The sequence below is a fragment of the Bos indicus genome, chromosome 18, assembly GCF_029378745.1.
Source record: "Bos indicus isolate NIAB-ARS_2022 breed Sahiwal x Tharparkar chromosome 18, NIAB-ARS_B.indTharparkar_mat_pri_1.0, whole genome shotgun sequence".
Classification (NCBI taxonomy): Eukaryota; Metazoa; Chordata; class Mammalia; order Artiodactyla; family Bovidae; genus Bos; species Bos indicus.
In genome coordinates, this window is record NC_091777.1 from 34,490,370 (window position 1) to 34,509,945 (window position 19,576).

Here is a 19,576-nt window from a genome sequence, read left to right on the forward strand (position 1 = left end):
GCAAGATGAAGAATGCACTGTCAAAATATTTTGTCTGAAAACAGACCAAGGCAGAGTGCAAAATGCAGATTGCACGTCCATCCCAAACAGACAGAACCGGAACGAAGGGTGCAGCCCTAAAACAGACACGTTTACAGAAACAGGAGAAAGTCTTCCTCCAGAGGCCTGTTTTATCCAGAAAACACATAAATCAATTCCCAGGGGGACTAAGGTAATAAAAACAGCGTCAGGGGCTCTGGAAGCATCTCAATGACAGTACTGACCAGTGACCTTCCAAAACTCTACCTCAACAGCCTGGGAAGAGAGATGCCTCTTAACCAGAAAGGAAGGAGCTGCATTTACAGCAAGCCCTGTGACAGGCAAAGGAAGCTGAACTTGGAGAGGAAAGCCACAAGTTCAAGGTCAGAAAGCTACAAAGCAGCTGAGATGGGATTCAGAAGCAGGACTGTTGAACCTCAAATCCCCCAAGTCCTGAGCCACCGAGAAAACTGAAGAGATGAATTCAGGTGAATTCCTTAGAGTAGGCCAAGCTCAGTAACATTTCATTAACAGAAAGTTCTGGAAGTTCTGGGCACCTGCTTAAACTTTGTGATGGTCATGGTAAAAGGAAGTTATCATGCTTATCTAAAGCCAAAGGCCCATCAGTCTAATAAGGGCAAAAACAAGGATGGAAGGACCAAGAATGGCCTAGGGTGGTCCTTCAGACCCCTCTGAGGCCAATAGGCACTGGCCTGCTCTCAGGAAGTACTTTTTATGAGTCACTGCTGATGAGGTGTGACTCTCCCCTCACAAGAAGTGTTCAAACAGAAAGTGAAAGGGTCTGCTGCTCAGTCATGTCTGGCTCTTTGTGACCATGGACTGTAGCCCATCAGTCTCCTCTGTCCATGGACAGAATTCTTTCCAGGCAAGAATTCTGGAAAAGAATTTGTTGCCAAAGAGTGGGTTGCCATTTCCTTCTCCAGGGGATCTTCCTGACCCAGGGATTGAACCCAGGTCTCCTGCATTGCAGGTGGATTCTTCACCATCTGAGCCACCAGGGAAGCCATTCAAACAGAAGATCTTTCCAAACCACTTGATGATATCAACCTCCTCCTTGGGATTTCAGGCCTTTCCCGTCTGCCCTGCCCCCACCCCCATCTTAGCACACCACTTTCCCACCAGCATCTTCTCTCACACTTGAACTCCTAATCTCTTACTCCTCAACCACACTGACCCATCTGTTGAAATGTCCATGAACCTTTTCTACACCTGGGGATTCCAAAACGCTTTTATACATCTGCTCAAAAGCCTCTCCTTGGCCAGCCACACTCTCAAGCTATCTGGGGACATTTCCTTTACATTCCTTTGCAACTGACTCCATGTGCCTCCTTCCCCACCCCTTTGGAGACCAGCTAACAGCCATGCCTTTGTTCCTCCCTCACCCAGCACCAAGCTTAACTCGAGGTAGGCCTCAGTTCAAGAGTTTTGTATGAAAGTAGCCAGCTTATGTGGCTTGCACTCTTGAGCCACCTTCCCAGAGGGAAAACCCATGCCCTGACACACCCAAAGCCCTGCCCAGGCCAACCCAGAAGCCCTAGGCCCATGGGGGGAAGCCAGGAAACTTGTGGTCAACTTTGAAACTATGACAATAACAATTTTATTTTTAAAAGCTTAAAAACTCAGAGAAGAAACCATCAGGAAGCTCTATTCGGGGCCTCTGGGCTCAGTAATCATAAAAGTCAGTGATACCTTAAAAATGAGACTACTTTCCTGATTCTCAAGGGGCTCACAGAGGTTGGCTGCTATCCTGCTATTTGCATATGATATCCTCGCGGACATTACAATGCATCTCCGCAGCCTTGCTCTGAATCTCTGCTATTCCAACGCTGAAGATGCTTCTCTGGCAGATGGCTGTGCAGACCAGACACTGAGTACAGTCCTAGTCTTTCCTCACAACAGGAATGCAGGGAGCTGGTTCTCGGCTGGGAACCCACTGATGGACGAAGACACACAGCCCTTCTCCTCCCAGACTGAACATGGGGAGCTGCCTGGGGCCCCTCAGATAAAACCATGTCCAGCTGAAAGTCTCTGATCAAGTCACCCCATGGAAAACCCCGGCAAGCTATCCCAGGGCCTCAGGGACACAATCAGGGGTGAACTCCAAGTAGACACCAATGGATTCAATAAGAATGGAAACACTACACTTGCATAGACTTTGCTTATTGCAAATGGCTTTCACATACCCCATCTCATTTAGCCCTCCCAGGATGGGTCAGAGGAGATGCCATTGGTCTCTCCCTGTGTGACATGTGGCTCCTGAGTCCCGGAGAAGGGGAAATGACCTTACCCAGACCAAGTCTATCGGTGTCTTGAGCAGCAGCATCCTTCTCTCGACATTCTCTCTCCACAATACCCAGCCCAGGGCTTGCCCAGAGTGAGAACTCAGTGCAGCTGACCCTTGAATGACATGGGTTTGAATTGCACAGGGGCCCCTGGGTCGGGAAGATCCCCTGGAGAAGGGAATGGCTACCCACTTCAGTATTCTTACCTGGAGAATCCCATGGACAGAGGAGCCTGGTGGGCTACAGTTCATGGGGTTGCAAAGAGTCGGACACAACTGAGTGGCTAACACTTTCACTTATATATGGATTTGTCTCGATATAATACCATAAGACTACACAATCCACCACTGGTTGAACCTGCAGATGCTGAGGACCATGCACAAGGATGGCTGATTATCAATCATACATGGATCTTCAGCTACACGGACGCCCAGCACCCGAATCCCCTCCTTGCTCAACGGTCAACTGTAAAATTTAACTGAGCTCATTTAATTGCATCCCTGCAGTGAAACAAAGAAAAGACGGCTCTTGGTTTTGGTGCCAATACATTTTAAGGCATACAGGAGAAGGCATTCAGATGTGGGGGGCGGGGGGGAGAGTGACGTTCTGAATGCCCCACGGACCACCCAGCACAGGCATCTGCATGTCTCAAGAACAGAGCCAACTGTACTCGCTTGACCTCAGAACCATCCACCTTTTCCCCGGAAGATCACACAGGGGCCAAACGGCAGGAGCAGGTTTTGAACCCATGTCGCCTGACCTCAGAGACCCTGCATTATCTCCCAGAGGGAGTCCGCCTGGGTGCCCAGCCTAGCCCCAATCTTCCCTTTCAATGACCTTTAACTCCTTTCATTTCTATCTCCTGACTTTCAGGAATTGGTCTCTTTTTGCTCGCCTCCACTGAAATAGTCTAGGTTGAATAACTTTACATCCATTTGTAACTGTTGCTGTTCAGTTGCCAAGTCATGTCTGACTCTTGGTGACCCCATGCACTCCAGCACGTTTCCCTGTCCCTCGCCATCTCCTGGAGTTTGCCCAAGTTTATGCCTATTAAGTCAGTGATGCCATCAGCCAGCTCATTCTCTGTCTCCCCCTTCTCCTCCTGCCCTCAATCTTTCCCAGCATCAGGGTCTTTTCCAATGAGTCGACTCTTCACATCAGGTGACCAAACTATTGAAGCTTCAGCTTCAGCATCAGTCCTTCCAATGAATATTCAGGGTTGATTTCCTTTAGGATTGACTGCTTTGAGATCCATGCAGTCCAAGGGACTCTCAAGAGTCTATTCCAGCATCACAATTCAAAAGCCTCAATTCTTCGGTGCTCAGCCTTCTTTATGGTCCAGCTCTCACATCCGTACATGACTACTGGAAAAACCACAGCTTTGACCATATGGACCTTTGTCAGCAAAGTGATGTCTCTGCTTTCTAATACACTGTCTGGGTTTGTCATAGCTTTTCTTCCAAGGACCAAGCATCTTTGAATTTCATGGCTACAGTCACCATGCACAGTGATTTTGGAGCCCAAGAAAATAAAATCTCCACTGAGTGTGAGTTAAAACATTAGCTCTCCATGAGGACCTGGGTTTTCAACCACCTTCTCCTATGACCCCTGACACAGAGATTCAGAGGGCCCCCCAGGGGGGTGATATTTCAGGCAAGGCCTGTTCTGGTGGCCCTGCCCAGGAAGCCCACTCATGGATCTGGCAGGGAGCAAGCGCCAGGGAGTTTCACCAGGGCTGCCTCACAGGAGCACAATTTTTAAATCCTTGTGAGCAGTGATCCTGAAGCACAAATAACCTGCTTATCGCAAAGAAATAGGTGGGGCAAGTTCAGGCACAGGGCCGAAGAGGAAATGCACAGCTGCAATCTGGTTGTGCATCTGATCAGCCTGCCACACGCATCCCAATTCCCCCAGGGAGAGCAAGCAGGACGCTGGGCCTGTTAGCTTGAACACTCCACTGGGAAAAAAAAACTTTCCATGTGAGGGAGTGCACAAACTCATCTCTCTCTTTTCCCTCCTCACAGCAAAGCAGAAGGCCATCTCTCACCCGCGGTCTCATTATGCTGGCATCAGCTCAGGAGAGGTGTGTACGTGTGTCAGTCAGGAGAGGCCGAGGCATGCTGCTGCAACAAGTGCCCCCACTCTCCCATAATTCACCCCACAAAAGGGACTCGAGCCCTTAAAACTCCTGCCCAGAGTGACCCATAAGCGACTCACTGGCCCAGATCAAGTCAGAGGCCCTGCTTAACTTTCATGGGTCAGAGAAGAACAATCCTATCTTTAACCCAGAAGGAAACAGAAAATATTTGGTGAATAGCATGACTACAGTACTACGAAAGTAGTGACAGTAACTATGATAAAATACTCAAAGAAGCTGACATTTAGTAAATGTATTTACCACACACGAGGCATTGAACAAAGTATTTTCTATCCTTTCTTTCATGTAATATTCACAACAAGGTAGATATTAATATTCACCCACAGTTACAGATAAAGAATGGAGGCTCATGATTTCAAGGGACTTGCCCAAGTTCAGAGGGTTAGAAAATGGTGGATCTGGACTTGAAACCAGGACTTTAAAGCTCCTCAGACATTGTTGTCAATCACTTCACTAGCCAGTTCCCATACATACATATTTAGGGTCCTCCAGAATGGTGGCTGGAGAAGGCAATGGCACCCCACTCCAGTACTCTTGCCTGGAAAATCCCATAGATGGAGGAGCCTGGTAGGCTGCAGTCCATGGAGTCGCTAGGAGTCGGACACGACTGAGTGACTTCACTTTCACTTTTCACTTTCCTGCATTGGAGAAGGAAATGGCAACCCACTCCACTGTTCTTGCCTGGGGAATCCCAGGGATGGGGGAGCCTGGTGGGCTGCCGTCTATGGGGTCGCACAGAGTCAGACACGACTGAACTGACTTAGCAGCAGCAGCAGCAGAATAGTGGCAAGGCGCCCATACATACTTGAGACAGTCAGAAACAACTTCTTTCTTGTCTTAGCCCTCATTATGTGTGGCAGGTGGTCCCCAGGTCCAGGAACAAAGTGCCTTCCTTTAATCACAAGGATTTGGATTTGTCTCTCATCCAACCACTGCCCATGGTGCACCAGACCCCACACCAGGCAGGTGTAACCGCCATCTGCCCTAATTCTCAACATGTGCCTGGCAGGCAGGTCTCTTTCCCCATTTTGCAGCTAAGTCACTCGAGGCACACAGTTAATGACAGCAGAGTTTTAAACCCAGAAATCTGACTGGCTCTGAGGCTCGTGACAACCAAGGAAAGCCTCTTCATGGGAAGTCAGCCCAGGCAGGTATGTAATTACAGAGGTCTGGCCAGAGGGTGGGGGTAGGAGGGGGGCCCTGAGTCCATAGACATGTGGGTGTGCTTCTCCACCCCAGCCTCGCTATTTCTTACTCAAGAGGGAGTGGCCACTAGGCAGGGTGGACTCTGCCAAATTGTTAAAGGGCCCCACTGGTGATCCTTTCCTCTTGGTACAGCATCTCTGCCTCTAGGAGTCTTGGGAAGACAAACCATTAAGTAAGCGCCAGGCAGTGGAGTACAAGGAAAACACGGACCGTGGAGCTCAGTGCCAATAGCATCTCTACCACTTGGGAGCTGTGTGACTTTAGGCAGGTCACGTAACCTCTCCAGGTCATGGCTGCCACAAAATGACAGTTAGGCTGTATCTTCCTGAGAATTTCATCCCTGATCACGAAACTAACGATACTAATAATACTCTGATGACCTCAAGCAAAGGCCCAGGGGTGGAAAAAGGTACAAGGGTGAGTCAGTGGATGAAACTCCATGGGAAGGCTGAAGGCAATCAATGGTTACAAGCCACTGCTCTGTTAGGGGCAGCTGTACTGAGCACATGGCCCTCGTTACTGCATGTGGTTCTCTCTAGTGCCTGTGAGAGAAGAGCTCTTACTATCCACAGTTTACCAGGCAGAAATCAAAAGAGCAGGACTTACCCCCAGGCCTGCAAAGACCCAAGTATGTATGTGGATAGCTGAATGTGTTTGCCTATAGGAGAAAGACTTTTAGGGGATCTTTTCCCCACTTCTTTTGGTTTTTATTCTAATTGCAAAAATAATACAAGCTCATACTAAATTCTAACAATATTTATATTTTTTTAATTTATTGTTTTATTGAAGGATAATTGCTTTACAGAATTTTGTTGTTTTCTGTCAAACCTCAACATGAATCCGCCATAGGTATACATATATCCCCTCCCTTTTGAACCTCCCTCCCATTTCCCTCCCCATCCCACCCCTCTAGGTTGATACAGAGCCCCTGTTTGAGTTTCCTGAGCCATACAGCAAATTCCCATTGGCTCTCTATTTTACATATGGTAATGGAAGTTTCCATGTTACTCTTTCCATACATCTCACCCTCTCCTCCCCTCCCCCCATGTCCATAAGTCTATTTTCTATGTCTGTCTCTCCATTGCTGCCCTGTAAAGTTCTTCAGAACCATTCTTCTAGATTCTGTATATGTGCATTAGAATACGATATTTATCTTTCTCTTTCTAACTCACTTCACTCTGTATAATAGGTTCTAGGTTCATCTACCTCATCAGAACTGACTCAAATGCCTTTTTATGGCTAAGTAATAGTCCATCATGTATCACACATTGGAATTCCATTATGTTCTACAACTTCTTTATCCATTCATCTGTTGATGGGCATCTAGGTTGCTTCCACGTTCTAGCTATTGTAAATAGTGCTGCAATGAACAATGGGATACGTGTGTCTTTTTCAGCCCTGGTTTCCTCAGGGTATATGGCTAGGAGTGGGATTGCTGGGTTATATGGTGGTTTTACTCCTAGTTTTTTAAGGAATCTCCATACCGTCTTCCATAGTGGCTGTATCAATTTACATTCCCACCAACAGTGTAAGAGCATTCCCTTTTCTCCACACCCTCTCCAGCATTTATTGTTTGTAGACTTCTTGATGAGGGCCATTCTGACCAGTGTGAGGTGATATCTCACTGTGGTCTTGATTTGCATTTTTCTAATAATGAGCGATGTTGAGGATCTTTTCATGTATTTGTTAGCCATCTGTATGTCTTCTTTGGAGAAATGTCTGTTTAGGTCTTTTTCCCACTTTTTGATTGGGTTTTTTGTTTTCCTGGTATTGAGTTGTATGAGCTGCTTGTATATGTTGGGAATTAATCCTTTGTCAGTTGTTTCATTTGCTATTATTTTCTCCCATTCTGAGCATTGTCTTTTCACCTTGCTTATAGTTTCCTTTTCTGTCCAAAAGCTTGTAAGTTTAATCAGGTAACATTTACATTTTAAGTGAGTGTCTTATCCCCTCCTGGCCAATTTTACTCCAAACAGGGGTAAGCTCTATTAATGTTTTCTTGAGGTTCCTTCCAGGTTTCTCAATGCCTCTACATAGGATTATACAAAGTAGGATTTGTTCATCATTTATGTATGGCCTGCTGACAATAGTGATAATAGCCATATTTACAGAGCCCTTCCTGAGGCCAGGTTCTGTACCAGGTTTGAGGATAACTGTAAACAAGAGACACGTCCCCCTCTCCCGCCGGTGGGCCATCAGAAACACTCTGCAGCTTGCCCTGCCCCACTTACCAAACTGCAGATTACCCCACTTATTCCACTTAGAACCTGGGCCATCATCCAAATCATGAGGTCTACCACAGTTTTTAAAATGGAAAATCTCGTTGTGTTTCATAAGTGTATTGCTCTTGGTTTAAGCAATCCCATCCTGATGAATGTTTAGGTTATTTCCAATTTTTTGCTCTTACCAAAAAGAAAAAATCCACATTTTTAATACACTTATGCTAGCACTTACATAAATTTTATGGGTTCCTTGAATGTAAATGTTTATTTTATCTAGACAATAGTCTTTTCATGGTGGGAAGCTGTGGGGTGGGAACAGCAAGTTCCAAGCAGGACTGGGGAGCACCCTCTACCCCTTAAGGGAGTGGGCAGAAGTCACCAACAGCATTCTTTCCTTCGGTACAGAACTGAACTCGCAATAGAAAAGTTCCCTTCAGCACTGCTAACTTCCCATTCACAGGCACGCCATCAGGGCATCGCAGTGAATGGCCTCCACCCACTGCGGTGATGGGGAAAGCACAACCAGGAGGTGCCTCAGGTTCAGGCACAGGATTAACAGCCGTTACTCATCAGCACACAGTGCCAGAGCTGCTGACCCGTGGCTCCTATGCCCTGATGCTCAGGAAGCCCAAAGCCAGCTCTCTGGTCCCCAAGGGTAGGGCTCTTCTGTCTCCCCCACCCACAGCTACGCTGAACCTGACCACATTGTTGGTGCTGTATCAGCTCCCTGGAATGGCCTGATGACTCACAAGGCTTCATTACACCCAGAATGCACACATGGCGGCTGGGGCTCTGAAAGAAACCATCCTCCCCAAAGGAGAGGGCCCGGGATTCTGCTAGGAAGACATGGCAACTGTGGTGTTGTGAGAGTACTCCCAACTATTCCAGCAGTAGGGGTGGGTCAGGGGAGGCATCCTGGAGCAAGCAACAGTGGAAGTGGGCCGGAGGAGTGCAGAGAATCTGGACAAGCACAGACAGGCGGAAAGGGCCCTGCCAGGCAGGGGAAGGACCCAGAGGGGTACAAACCCTAAAGCAGTGCCCGGCACCTCATCAGTGCTATGCAGGGATGTGCTAGGGCCATGGCCTGCCACTAAAGGAAAGCCACTGCATGCTGCCAGCCGGGATTTTACAACTTGAAATAGTGGCAGTCCTTATACCAAGGCAATCGGCACACACTGTAAATCAGGGCTTTCCTTTTTCAGCCGGTTTACCAACACGTGACTGTGTGTATGTGAACTCTATCATCACAGTACACTGCAAAAGCATTTAAGCAGGCGGACGACACGGTCAGGTGTGCGTCTGTAAAGGGGTCACTCCGGGGCCAGCGTGGGAGGGACAGTTTTTGGACAGGAGTGGAAGCAAGGAGGCTCCTCCAGTTGTCCAGGTGAGCGATGTGGAAAGGAGCCAAGAGACAGAGTCTATTTAAGAGGGAAAATTGATGCCTTGGTGACTGGTGGGATGTGAGGTGCGGGAGAAGGGAGGTGCCAAGGCCGACTGAGCTTTAGATGATGAGCAGCCCTTCTCCACTTGGCACACGTCTGGCCTTCTCCACATGACCTCCCACCTCTCCAAAGGAGGAAGAAGATACATGAGGCTGTTTCTAGAAAACCCCGAGGGACTGGTCTGGTGCAGGCTGGCAGGAGAAGGGAGAGATCTCCATCTGAGGGAAGCAGTTCCCTCCTCTGCCTCTCTCCTTCCCCATCTTCTCTCCCTCCTCCTCACTCTGCAACAAACCCTCATAAATCCAGGGCACAGACATTCATGGGGGCCTGGCCAGCCCCAAACAGCTGCCTCAGCACTGCTGGTCCAGCCCACCGTTTGCATCTCTGCCTGGAACTCTGGGTCCCGCAGACACAATTGCCCAAAGTTTATGAGCAGTGCCTGCCATTAAATCTTCGCCAGACACATCTTTGAAATAATCCTCTCCCTGAGCTGGCTGCCTTGGGGCATAAAATGTGGGACAGTTGAGGGGGAAAGGAATGGGCTGACTGCAGAGAAAGAACACTGGCTGCAGAGATGTACGGGGGACAGAGCTTGGAACCTCTCAGAACCTCAGTATCCTCCTCTGAGAAGCCTAGCTATGCTCTCCAGCTCAGCAGATGGTTTTAAGAACAAAATGAGGAATGGAGGAGTGGGCCCCCCACAAGGAGCAGGACAGCAGGAGGCATCCACTCTGTCGAGCTGACCAGGAGCAAGAACGTGGATTCCAGAGGCAGACAGGCCTGTCTCTCCTATTCTCTCCTATTGGCTCTGTGCTGTGTGCCTCTGGGATGTTTACCTAACCTCTCTGGACTGCAATCTCCTCCTTTATTTGGTTATTGTCTTGGGCTGGCCAATCAGCCTAGGCTTCAGTTAGCCTAATCTGTAAAATGGAGTGATGCTGTCTGCTCATCACAGAGTTTAGGTGAGACCCAGCCTCACAGAAAAGCACTTGAAGAAGCCCTCACTCTAGACAGATGCAAGATATTTTATGTATTTGGCCAAGGGAGGAGGACTCTGTGAAGCACGGGAAACAATATTTGCTGCTGCTTCCAAGTGAAGAGAGCTAACACCACAAGTGTCCCTCGTGTCAGCACCCTGAACACACACCTATTGAACCCCTGCTCTCAGGTCACTGGCTACACAGACGTGAATGCACAGCCCCTGATGCTGAGGGCCCCATGCCCTGGGCCACACAGATCAGCTGACATGCTCTGCCAACCAGCAAGCTAGCCACAGGGCAGACCACATGCCCAGGAGCACAGGGCAGGGCAGCTAACTTCAGGAAAGCCTACCCAGGAATGCCCAATCTGCTAACCAACAGATAAGAGAAGTTAGCATTCCAGACAAAAGGAATAGCAGCTGTGTCATGGCTTGGGCTCCCCCACAAAGTAGATCCAGAGATTAAAACTGGGTGTGATGGGATGTACTGGGGTGATCCAAGGAAGCCAGTGAGAGAGCGGGGAAGACAGATGTCTTAGCTCCGGCGGCTACAACAAATCACCTTAGTCTCAATGACTTACGAACAACAGAAACTGATTTCTCACATTTCTGGAAGCTGGAGGTCTGAGATGAGAGTGCCAGCACCACTGGATCCGGGCAAGAACCTGCCTCGGGGTCAGAGTGCTGACCTCTCTCTGTACCCTCACGTGGCAGAAAGCAGAGGGAGTAAGCAGGTTCTCTTGGGACTCCTGTTGTCGTTCAGTTGCTTAGTCAAGTCTGACTCTTTTCAGCCTCACAGATTGAAGCACACCAGGCTTCCCTGTCCTTCACTATCTCCTGGAGCTTGCTCAAACTCATGTCCATTGAGTCAGTGATGCTATTATTCAACCATCTCATCCTCTGTCGTCCCCTTCTCCTCCTGCCTTCAACCGTTCCCAGCATCAGGGTCTTTTCTAATGAGTCGGTTCTTCATATCAGGTAGCCAGTGTTGGAGCTTCAGCTTCAGCATCAGTCCTTCCAAGTAATATTTAGGGTTGATTTCCTTTAAGGTTGATTGGTTTGATCTCCTTGCTGTCCAAGGGACTCTCAAGACTCTTATAAGGGCACTAATCCCTTCATGGGGGTGCATCCGCACAACCTCATCACCTCCCCAAGGCTCTACCTCCTCATCCCATCACACTGGGGAGCAGGGTTTCACCATATGAATCTGGGGGTGGGGGCACAAGCATTCAGTACAAAACACCAGAGAAGAGAGGGAAGTATCAACAGGCGGGTCCCTGTGGAGGCAGCCAGGACACAAGCCCCCCTTCCAGGGCCCTCTGAGAACTCGTTAGAGCACAGCTTGGAACTGCACTCTCAAGGCCCTGGCAGGCTGGATATTTAGTCTCCAATTCCCACTCCTCATGGACTGCAGGTGATCCCTGTGGCAGAGGTCTGGTCACCCCCACCTCACCCCCCATCGCTATCCTACCCAGACAGCAGGCCGAGTGTCCTCCTCAGACCAGAGAAAGTCCTCAAGCAGAGACACCCAAATTATTGAGGTCCAGAGCCAACTGAGATGCGGGACTGTCCATCCCGGGGGCAGGTGCCCTGGGGACAGACAGAGGGAACAGGGCAGGGCTGGGAGAGACACAGACAAGCGGTGAGTGAGGGGTCCAATCAGGGAATCCCCAACTCTGTCCATCAGACCCCAGGGTGACCGGGTGAGAGAGAACGATGAGAGAATGATGCAGGAAGTTTTGTGTAACACATGATGGAGTCTGAACTTCATCCCGGAAGTAACAGGGAGCCACAGGCAGGATTTGAGGGAGAAAGCAGCAAGTGTTCAGATACGTGATTTACATAGACCTCTCTGGCTACCTTCTGGAAAACACATTCCAGCCGGAAAGCCTGGAGCCATGGAACCAGGCAGAGGAGAAAGGGACGTGCTGGGAGAATTGAAGCCAGATGAAACAGCCCCCCACTGCCCGCCCTCCACACCTGATGGAGGCCTCGCTGGCCCCTGCCTCTTGGTCACAGCCCCCCTCCCAGCAGCCCCAGGCTGACTCTGGGTCCACTGGGCAGTGGGCCTCTCTGTTCCAGGCCCCTCGGGTTGCCATTCTAGTGGTGGGGCCCTGCCTCAGTTTCCCTGCCGGGACTCCGGTCCTGAGGAGTATGAGAGCCTGTCACAGACCCCTAGCCCCACACCTGGTGGTCCTGATGCCTGAACCCAGGGGCAGACAGGAGAGGGCAGCTGCTCAGATGGTCACGGGTATAGGGACAGTTCTCACTCGGTCCCAAACTTCGTCCCTCTAGCATCCCAAACCTGAGCTGTAGCAAGCACCCCCTCCTGAGAGTGCTTAAGGGTAAGAAGTCCCTACTGCATGGAGCGTTGTTTTTTGTCACCGGTTTAAGGGGCCGAGCTTGTCCCAGGTGCCACTCACTGTGCTCCCTGACAGGGCTTCCGCTTCAGGGCCCTTTCCTCTGGAGTCACAATGCCTGATCCTGGGGGCTAGCAGAGCTGTGGGGAGGGGGCTGACCTGACCTGTGAGGCCAGGCAGCTGGGGACCGCCTCCTGCCCTTCCTCCCCCACCCTGACCTTGACTGTCAGGTCAGAGACCCCTGCACCGGCCCCAGGCCCCCACCTCCCTTCCTCCTCTCCCCCTGCAGAGAAGCAAGAGCCCACCTCTTCACCAGAATCCCCAGAACCCCTCTCTCTGCGGGGAAAACCGCCTTGTCACACCGTTTCTTTCTGACCGTAAAAGTACTGCCTTTCTTTTTATCCTTTTAATAAGGTTACAGCCGGACTGGGGTGGGGGGCGGCGGGGGAGGCAGATTTTGGCTTCAGGCTACATCTGCCCTTCATTTAAAACCACCCTGACTCCCACCAGGCTGGAAAACAAGTCTCTGAGCCTCTCTTTTATAGTCTTTGTTAGATCCAAATCCAGAGTTATTTTCGCCAACAGATTGTATCAGACTGGAGCCCGTTTTCCTCCAGAATCTAACCCTCTTGCTTAAAAAGCAAAACTTACCCGCTGGCTGGCGCACCAACCACCCCAACTCCCACCCAGCCCAGGCTCCTGGGAGCAGCCTCAACTTACAAATGCCTTTTAAGAAAACCTTTTCTCTCCTCCAGGCAGCTTCAGGCTCCCTCCTCCACCCCTAAAACCCGCAGCGTCCACATCCTCTTCATTTCTCAGGCCGGCATGCAGTTTCCGATCAGAAAATGCGTTTGTATTTTCCACTAAAAATATGTGGGGGGTGCAGGGGGGAGTTTATTGTTGTCTTTAATTACACCGGGTCGCTTGACAAAGAGCATGTGGACAGAGGCACATTTAAGGGGGAAACTGTCATTTCCAACAGAATAAAAGAAAAAGTAAGGAAGTACCTCCAACCCAGGGGGGCTCAAGAGGGGGCTTTCCTCCCCTCTCCTGGCTGTATTAGGGCCCTGATAATCTTGCTCTGTTATTAATTTGCCAGGTTGGCCCCAGACCCCAAGGCCAGGCCCGCCTGCAGGACAGGCAGAGCTAAAAACAGCTCCAGCCTCGGAGAGGGGCCAGGCTGAGCATCTATAATCCTTAGCTTTCTCCTGGCCCTCCCCACAGACTCCACTTGGGAGGATGGCGGCATGGAAAGCAAAGACATGCTTTGATTTGGAGAGAAGGGGAAAGCCAAGGTTGTTTGCAGGTGTGGAGACAAAAATCGTCCAGGCAACCGAGGGGGAAATGCCTCCTGGTTGCCACTGGTGCGGTGCGGCTTGGTTTTCCACAGGGCGCACACAGCGCAAGAGGAAGGGGCGTTTGTGGGCGCGGGGAGGGGGTGCCGCTTGCCTGGAGCCTGGAAGTGGGGTGGGGTGTTATTAACCCATCCCCGTGCCCCAGTCACAAAGGAGCCCTGGCCACAGCTGTGACAGGTTTCCTGCTATGAAAGAAAGTTCGCAGTGGCTAATGGAGTCCCTTAGATCCTTTGTATATTTCATTTGCGCTGGGTGGGGGAGGAAGCAGGCCTGAATTATGCACATTTGGCTGAAAGTTGCCCAGACCTTCGTTCATGTATGCATTCCCTGAGCCCATATTTATTATTAATAATCATCGCACCATTAGCAGGCTTTCATTGTGGACCAGGTGCTGTGCGAAGCACTTTACCTTGGGCATCTAATTCAGGCTTCCCTGCAACACAGACATTATCACCCCCATTTTATTGATAATGAAACAAGCTGATGAAAAAGACAGTGATTTGCCCCAGCCTGTAGGAGCAGAGATCCAAAGCCAGACCTGACCCACTCCAAAGTCCCAGCTTTTTACCATGAGGATCTCCTACCTGCCTGTGTGGTCTCTATACCTGGCCTTGCAGTGGTGCTCGAATAAATGTTTGATGAAGGAAAGGTTTCTGGAATGACATACTACAGGTCCAGCCTGGCCTTACAGATACTAAAAACTGGCTTCTATTCTCACCTCTCACTACAGGACTCCTCCGTGTCAGTGTGTGCATGTTAGTCACTCAGTCATGTCTTGACTCTTTGCAACCCCATGGACTGTAGCCCACCAGGCTCCTCTGTCCATGGAATTCTCCAGGCAAGAATACTGGAGTGGGTAGCCATTCCCTTCTCTAGGGGGGTCTTCCCGACCCAGGGATCAAACTCGGGTCTTCTGCACTGCAGGCAGATTCTTTACTATCTGAGGCACTGGGGAAGCCAGAGAGGACAGCAAAGGGTGGCCGAGAACTCAGGCTGAGTGAGCTTGCACCCAGGCCAAGAAAGGGCTGCCCAGCGAGGACTGTTAGCAAAAATGGCCCAGTTCTCTCCCCATCCTGTGACTATGTCCTTTGCAATGTGATTTAGCAGTTCCTCTGAACTTGAGACAGTGGCTATTTCCCCATTTTTGAATCTGGGCTACTTCTGTGACTCGCTTTGATTAACAGAATGCAGAGAAAGTGATGGGCTGAGCCTAGGCCTCAAGAGGTTTGTGGCTTCTGCTCTCTTTCCCTGAACCTTGCCATCATCATGTGACAGCCCCGCTGGCCTGCTGCAGGATTCGAGGCACGTGTCCCAGTCTCCCCCATGACCCTAAGCGACAACCATCCAACCACCACTGGGGAGTCCACTATGGACCAGTCCACCTCCAGTCAACCTGGCCCCTGACCACAGACAAATGCATGAGTCCAACCGAGACTAGAACTGCACAACTGCCCCTAAAATGCAGACCCAGAGAATCGTGACCTAAATAAATGTTGGTTCTTTAAAGCACCAGATTGGGGGGTGGCTTGTTACCCAGTGAAAGCTAACTGACACATTGCTTATCTGGTTCCTAGAACCACAGGACACATGGGCAGAGGCAGGAACAGTCCTGATTTCCCAGGACCTGCCAGAATGAGGCTGTTAAACCAAGGATGTTTCTGAACTCCTAATTTGGCCAATAACCTTTTGTTTGTCTCTTTGCTACCTCCTCCCCTGTTGGATCTAATTTTGAAAGGAAGAAAAGCTCACAGACAGAGAAGGCAGGCCGAGATCTATCAGAGGGGAGAAGGCAGGCCGAGATCTATCAGGGGGTTAGTGTGGAGGGCGGGAACATGACAGCCTTAGTTGGGTGTCCTAACCCCCTAGCACCCACAGTCTGTGCCCCAGTTTTTTTCATCCGTGTGACATCAACCTTTTGGAACATACACATATCAGAGAAGATGCTGTATGGGGAAGCCTGAGGGCCGTGGGAAGAGGAGAAGCAAAGCGAGAGACACCCCCCTGCCCCAAACTCAACCCTGCACAAAATTCCTAGGGCCACTGTTTACAAATCAGCACAGACCTGGTGGCTTCATACAATACAGCTGTGTTCCTACACAGGTCTGGAGGCCAGAGGGCCACAGCCAGGTATCAGCAGGATGCGGTCCTTTTGGGGACACTGAGGTAGGACCCCCTCCAGGGTCCTTCCTAGCCTCCAAGGGTTCTCAGCCACCTTGGCCTCCCTCAGCTTGTAACTATACCAGTCTGCCTCCATCTTCCCAAGGCCTTCTTCCTGGGTCTCTATGGGTCCTCTCCTCTGATTATAAGGACACCGGGAATTGGGGTTAGTGCACACCCTAAATCTAGGATGCCTTCATCTTGAGATTCTTAACTAATTATACGTGTGTGTGTGCTAAGTCACTTCAGTCGTGTCTGACTCTTTGCGACCCCATGGACTGTAGCCCACCAGGCTCCTCTGTCCATGAGATTCTCCAGGCAACAATACTGGAGTGGGTTGCCGATGCCCTCCTCCAGGGGATCTCCCTGACCCAGGGATTGAACCCACATCTTTTAGTCTCCTGCACTGGCAGGCAGGGTCTTTACCACTAGTGCCACCTGGGAAGCCCAATTACATTTGTAAAGATCCTAATTTCAAACTGGGTCACATTCTGAGGTTATGTGTGGACATAAATTTGGCGGGAGGGGCACTATTCCACCCGCTGCATGCCCCTCGTTGCTCCTGAAGGAGCATGGTCTGTGGGGCAGCATCAGAGGAGGATCCCCCACCCACCAGCCCACACCCGGTCTCTAGGTGGCACTCATGCTCCAGCGTTCATCCTGCTCCAGCACAAGCCTGGGATACTAGAGAGGCAGCCCCATTACAGGTGCTCCCTTGTGGCCGTCTGGCTGCACAAGGGCAGAGCTTGTGCAGAGCTCACACTCTGAGCTTCCACCCCAGACACACCAGTGGCTTGCCTAACAGTTCTCTTATTTATAAGGAAAAACAGAAACCAAGATGAAAGCTGAAAACAGAGCTTTTATTCCTCAAATCCAAGAACGGTCGCGTGGACCACCTGGAGCAGCCACAGAACAGTGAGGACAGACGCACAGCCACCAAGCCGGCATTTAGCCACACTCTCCCTCAATCTCCATCATGAATGCACAGAGCAGGTTCCAGCAGTAGAAACACATAGGACCACTCAGGGGCGCTAGCCCAGGAGAGAGGGAGAGCCCTCTCAGGGAGGCAACATCTGAGCTGGTGCACCGGGGACTCTGAGCGCATGTAGCAGGCGGCGAGGGAGCAAGGCAGTCGTAGCCAAAGGAGTAGCTTGTGCGCATGCGCGGCAGGGGCCTGTGAGGCCCCTGCACCGCAGAAGGGCGTGGCCCACAGCCGAGGGTGTGAGGAGCACTGCTGGGCAGAAGCAGTAAGCCACAGTGAGACGGGGGTTTGGTACAAGCACGATCCTAGCCTGGGTGCCCTGGGACCTGGCAGTGGAGAGTGACAGTAGACAGGACCCACGCGCTGTCCGGGCCCTGCCCCTGCGATTCTGGGAGGATGTGGATTCAGATAGAAGCCGTTAGGAGACAACACTAAGGGGTGTGACTCACCCTGCAGGAGCCGGGTCACTAATTCCCTGGTTCAAACCTGACCCCAGGAAAGAAAACGTCAGGAGCAACAATATAACAACTTCCCAAGTGCTTCCCAGAGGCCCATCTGCCTCCCAACCCAACTCCCTGTTTCTGGAGAGAAGGCTTAGGCAAACCTTATCAGAGGAGGTAGTCTTGCCCTTGCTTGGACCCATTCTTATCTCATCCCTTGACATTCCACACAGCCCGTAGCCAGACTTTCTGAAGCCTGAAACAAACCTCAAAAATCCCAAATTCTGGACTCCCCCATGCAGAGTCCAACAGGCTTGCTTTGCCTGTAATCCCATCTTGACCTCTGCTCCCTAGACTTCACAACAAAGCATGAGGCCAGCTTTCTTAGGAGGTCTCTAAGATTGGCTAGGAAAGATGATCCCTCCCACTTCAAGTGATATCAGCTCCTGGAGAGGTAAAAAGAACTCAGAGAAAATTATGCCTCCCCACCCTCAAGTTCTTTTTAACATTAATACTTGAGATTTTTTTAATGCTGCACCCCAGCCACGGAATCTTTGTTTGAGAATGTCTGCTACTACCTGGTATCACTCCCTACAAACTCGGGGATCTCTCGGCTCTAGATCTTGAACACAGGTCCCAGAACTAGCAGTGAGAGAGTTGGTCTTGGCCAGGCCTGAGATGTGAGGCATGGGGACCTTCTGGATGGAGGATGACCCACAGTGGAAGGCACTGCTCCTGGAGGCAGGTTAGAGCTGCACCATAAGAGGGCAACACCTCGGAGGAGGAAAAGGAGGATGACGGGGGTGCCCCAAATCTGCCATCATGGCTGGCCTTGGTGACCAACACAGAAAACAACGGTCAGATTCACCCAGTGTGTCCCCTACCCTTGCACAGAGTACCCTCTGCCAGGCACATCACACCCCCACCCCATATAGAAATCTCTTCCTTCAAGATGGAGCTCAAGGGTCACTTCCTTGAGATGCTCTCATGACTCCTCCAGATCCAGTTATCTGTCCTCTCTTCTGCACCCACACACCACATGCAGCCTCCTCTACAGAAGTCAGCATCAGTTGAGATGTCTAACCTCTATCTCCTCAAATACGGGTCACAGACTACTTCCTACAGGGCCCCAGACTTATTCTTTGTTGCATCCTCAAGACTTGTTATGGAGCCTTGGTGCTCAGCAGATTGAGGGGGCAGGGGGAGAGGAAAGCGAAAGAAGGAAGGAAAGGAGGGAAGGATGCATTCAAATGATGAATATTTGTAATTTAAAGGAAAAAAACAACAACATATGAACTGCATCTTTTATCTCCTTGTCAACATTCCAGTAGGAAATCTTAATCACTGCTGAGCTTGCTCTCCAGCATCCAGGAGATGCTCCAGGACCCTCCTGATGCCTCTCTCCCAAGAGGAAGGTCACTGGTGAAGGCCAGGGTCTCTGCAGTATTCACAGGGAGGTTGTCTGTGTATAAGGAGAGACGTTAAAACCTTGGAGGAGGCCCCTCCTGCCCCTTTAAAAGCAAAGAGAAGACAGAGGGGAGCCCCTGGAAGTGAGTGCAGCTCACAACCAGCTACCTCTGTGCTCAGCAAAATAACCCTTCCACACTCACAGGGCCCCATCTCGAAGGCATGGAGACCAGGGCCCAATATTACCATGACAGCGCCTTCTCTTCAGCATCTGTGACCCCCGAGGTCACCAGGGTAATGGGATGAGACGAAGACAAGGCTGAGTCTCAGCAGGCGGCAGGTTTTCCTGGTCCCACCTGCCCACCTGTCAAGCAGGGAAAGGCGGCACACTGCCTGAAGCCCAGCTCTGGGGGAAGTTGGGACTATGGCTGACATTATATCAGAATCCTCTCTCTCTCGTGACTTTAACCCTCCCCAGGGTTTCTCTGAGATTAGCTCCTCTTCTATCACCATTGCAACTCACATCCCCTGGTAAGGTTCAAGGAGC